The sequence below is a fragment of the Phyllostomus hastatus genome, unplaced genomic scaffold (genome assembly GCF_019186645.2).
Source record: "Phyllostomus hastatus isolate PE091 unplaced genomic scaffold, TTU_PhHast_1.1 phas_scaffold_78, whole genome shotgun sequence".
In the NCBI taxonomy this organism is placed as follows: Eukaryota; Metazoa; Chordata; class Mammalia; order Chiroptera; family Phyllostomidae; genus Phyllostomus; species Phyllostomus hastatus.
In genome coordinates this window covers 87,868,347-87,873,218 of record NW_025334041.1, presented here as the reverse complement: position 1 = coordinate 87,873,218, position 4,872 = coordinate 87,868,347, and positions in this window count along the sequence as shown.

Here is a 4,872-nt window from a genome sequence, read left to right as displayed (position 1 = left end):
CATTCGACCAGAATAGAATGAAGAAACAAGAATTCAAAAAAATGAAGAAAGGTGGAGGAACATGTGGGACAACTTTAAATGTACCAACATCCAAATCATAGGAGTGCCAGAAGGAGAAAAGGAAAAACAAGAAATTGAAAACTTATTTGAAAAAAATAATGAAAGAAAAATTCCCCAATCTGGCAGAGGAAATAGACGTACAACTGCAGAAAGCTCAGAGAGTCCCAAAGAAGTTGGACCTAAGAGGGTCACACCAAGACACATCATAAAGTGCCAAAGATTAAAGATAAAGAGAGAATCTTAAAAACGGCAAGAGAAAGGGACATAGTTACCTACAAAGGAGTTCCTACAAGACTACCAGCTCATTTCTCAAAAGAAACTTTGCAGACAAGAAGGGGCTGGAAAGAAGTATTCAAAGTCATGAAAAACAAGGACCTACAACCGAGATTACTCTATCCAGCAAAGCTATCATTTACAGTGGAAGGGCAGATAAAGCACTTCCCAGCCAAGGTAAAGTTAAAGGAGTTCATCATCACCAAGCCCTTATTATATGAAATGTTAAAGGGACTTATCTAAGAAAAAGAAGATCAAAACTATGAACAGTAAAATGACAACAAACTCACAACTATAAACAACTGAACTTAAAAACACCAAAAACTAAGCAAACAACTAGAACAGGAACAGAATCATAGAAATGGAGATCACATAGCAGATTATCAGCAGAGAGGGGGGAGGAAGAGAATGGGGGGAAAGGTGCAGGGAATAAGAAGTATAAATGGTAGATACAAAATAGACAGGGGGAGGTTAAGAATAGTATAGGCAATGGAGAAGCCAAAGAACTTATATGTATGACCTATGGACATGAACTAAGGAGGAATGCCGGAGGGAATGGGGGTACTGGGCATAGGGTAGAAAGGGGAGAAAAAGTGGGACAATTGTAATAGCATAATCAATAAAATATACTTAAAATATATTTCCTCAAAACTAATATTAATATTGCTGAGTATACTAGTGTTTCATAAATGAGTGTTCCCACAACTGTTGAGAAACTCTGTATTAGATACACATCTGAAGATACTGCCTGTATCTCACTTGTTGAGGGTATAGAACAGATTTACACCACCTACTGCTTATTTATAAAGTGAACATAATCAAACTTTATTTTTCTCTAACTATGTGTAATGTACTTAGGGCAACTATGCCCAGTGTGGACTCTTGTCCTTGGTGGAACAAGGGGCAGGAGGAGCATGGAGGCAGCAGGAAGCCACAAGCTTTAGCAACTGATACTTGCTTGGGAATCCCACCAGGAGAAAGAGGGCCAGACCAGAGTTTCTTTCTCACAGCAGTGATGATAGGTGTGGACCAACATAAATTCATGAACACTTGGCTGTGACCACACAGAAGGGGGAAAAAATAGATGGCTCAACATTTGAAAACACCCTTTTTTATCCCCCCTGCTTCTATGGTAACAGAACCACCCCATGCTCATTGCACATGCAGTCTTGGTGGGAGTGCCAAATACAGAGCTCTGTGCTGGCCATCCGTCAGGACAAAAAGCAGCCTGGAGATGAATCAGCCAATGACCCAGTCCTCAGGGGACTGAGTGCCACTTCTTGGGGCTGATGGCCACCAAAGCTCCTGTGCATTCTGAGAACTGGGTGTTTTGTTTAAATTGTGGGAGCTCACCAGTATCCTTGTAACTACTACTTCCTATTATTTAAGTAAGTGAAGGGTAAGAGAGTTATAACACTTTGGAATAAGGGTTAGTTTAAGCCAAAGGCAACTGAGAAGAGCAGATACGTGAAAGCTCTTTGCCCTCCTCCTATTTGCTTAAAAGCAGGACAAAAAGTTGTAAAGGTGTCCCTCCCACCCCTCTCTACAAGGAAGGCCAGAAGGTAATCACCAAGACTGCTCTAGACCCTTATCAACTCAGACATGGCACCAGAGAAATCTATATTACAAACCTTGCTGAAACTAGCCCTTATCTACCATTAATTTCCCCCATAAATTTGCCTTCCCACAATTTGCCATTCCTGGAAGCTCAAAGTCCCTTTCCTTTGCCTTGTCACTTCTCTACAAGATTATTGTTTTTTCCTAAAATGATATATAAGCCCATGTTCTAACCACCTCTTTGGGCACTCTATGATATCCCTGGGTACTCCCAAGTGGTAAGTGTGATTCATATGTTAATAAACCTCTGTTTGACTTTCCCTTGTTAATATGTCTTTTGTCAGCCTAATTTGCAGGGCCCCAGCTGATGAACCCAAAATGAGTATAGGAAAAAGCAAAATCTCTTCCCTTAAGTAAGAGTCAGTCTCCTTTGGCAACCAAATCATATTAACAAAGTTGGTGTGGGAGTGGGGATGGTATAATCAGAGAATGTACAAAAGTAACAATTGCCTTTTCCCCTTCATTTTTCTTGTTTATATTTTCTAGAATGAATAATGAATATCTATTATGTTTGTGCTACAAAATTAAAGGATACTAGCTATTTTTACAAACAGGATCTGAGGTGGGGATGCGACTGCTCACTGGTTACCACAACTGAGCTTTCTCAGATCTGACTTTTGGGTACATTTTTTAAAAAGTTGAGACAGGAAGTATATGGGTTATTTCGTCTGATAAAAATAAGCAAACATGTTTTTCTAAAGAGACAAGGTTTTCTTCCTGGCACTGAATTTCAGGAGAAATTTTGTATGTGTGTGGGTTCTTGTTTAAAGTACACTGAGTAATTTAATAAATATCTTAAAATGTGGTTTTGCAAAAGACAGAATGTTCTGCAAATGAGTTTTACATTAGTATGTTGTAAAAACTAAGAGACTGTCAACATAACAAATGTCCAAACCTGTAAGAATTGTTACGAGTTTATTTAAGCAAAACTGATGACAACTGCTGGGAAGCAAAATCTCAATGGACGGAGGAAATTCTCCAGAAAAACAGCAGTTTTGCACCTTATTTTATACATTGCAATCGAAAGCAGAGGTGGAAGGTGGTTACGTGAAATCCCTTGCGATGGATTAAGGAGGCAGGAGAAAGCAAAGCAGGTGGGGGGAGCGGTTAGGACTGGATACAAAGTAAAGAGATAGACACATACTTCTTTCACATGGATGGGTATACAGGATACTTAAACAGTCAACAATCAACAGGATAATAGTAATAATGAGGGGATGTGGTCTGTGCTGGTGCAGGGGTTATACCCCAGGAGTTTGGGGATAGGGATGTTGCTTTGACATTCCAAAAGTATGTTATCATAGATGCAAAAAGACAATAGACAAGCTCAGCTAAGGTAAAGACTGACTTTTGTCAGGGAAGAGTCTGGCCTAGGACATGACTACCTGCCATGAACCACTTTTTGTGAGAAAGTTTTCATTCAGACCATCCTGTGTGGTTGCTTTAGGTCTCTGAGTTTGTAAGGCTGCCATGCAGGCCTCCCCTTAGCTTGTCAGGTTTAGTATGTGGCCCCCTTTTTTCCACAAGACTTACATTATAGCTTAACAAAGTGAAGATTTCTGCAACAGACTAAAATAATGAGATCAAGGTCAAGTTCCATCCTCCAGATATTGTAATGGGTGTGGAACGAGGTTCAGAACAGGGTGTAGGCTAAGAAGCCCCCACAAGCCTGGCTTGGGGTCTGGGAAAAGCAGCCTAAAGGGGTTGAGAGTTATTTTGCATGTCAATAACAGCAGGCTAACCTCAGAAATAATGAATAGTCTGCCCTGGCGGAGGAGATGGGTATGACTTTGACCCATGATGTAACTGGGAGGCAGCTACCCGGTAACAGCACCTACAGGACAACTTGGAGATGGCTCGCTCCACACCACGGGCTCTTGCCTGCCTGGACTAACTATGGCAGCCAAGAAAGGCAGAAAATACAGGAGTGCTAGCAGGTGTAGCTGATTGTGGGAGGAGTTGGAAATGGGGTTACAGAGGAGGACTCAGGCTGGGATTTAAACAAATAGGTGGGCCAGCATGTGCAAGGAGGACAACATGAGACAATGCAGGACTGTGAGGGTCAATAGGAGGTGAAAGGACTCTTGCTGGCTTGCCATGAGGAGGTACCACGTGGTTTAGGATTAAGAACTGGAGATCTTGGCGACATGGCTCTTGGTGCTGGGAACCACAGGGAGACTTGCCCAGCTGAGCACAGATTACTGGGAGGAACTGGGAGAAGTGAGCTGCGGACTTCTGTTTTTTTTTTTGTTTTTTTTTTTTTCCTTCTGGAAGGTGGTACTTCTGACTGGCACTGGCCTGCCTGGGCAGAGGGGGAGGGCAGGACTGTGTGTTTGTGGGTGTATGTTTCTTTCTAAAGGGAGTGAGGTTTAACAGAGAATTCCCCCATTATTCTAAACCTGTATAACTTTTAATTAAATAATTCCTTTCCTTTTTACCAAAATCTGGCATTGAGAACTACAGTTCTTAACACAGCAATGGGCATAAAGAACCAGGACTAACAAAAGACCCTCAGGGGGTATGTTCTGTAACAGTATCACCTAATACACGTAATAGATCCTAGCTCTCACCCTCCCCTACTTTAGAGCTAAATTCAGAATTTCATTGCTTCTTCCAAAGTAGGTCAAAATTCACAATTTGTTTTTAACAATTATTTGTGGTTAGCTTGTTATTCACCTTCCTTGCCTGATAGCAGAAACTTAATCAAACTAATCCAGTAGAGTTTGTTCCTCTTTCCAGTTACCTATTTCTCTTCCCCAAATTGCTACAGATCCTCTCTGTGGTCCAGGTTTAGCTTTTGTCTTCAGTGGAGATTACCCAGCACTTGTCTACCTTATTCAGAAAACAAATAAACAGTCTATAACAACAATAACAAAACAGCTTGGTTTGCCTAGTGGAATCATTTCCATTTATTGTTCTTGA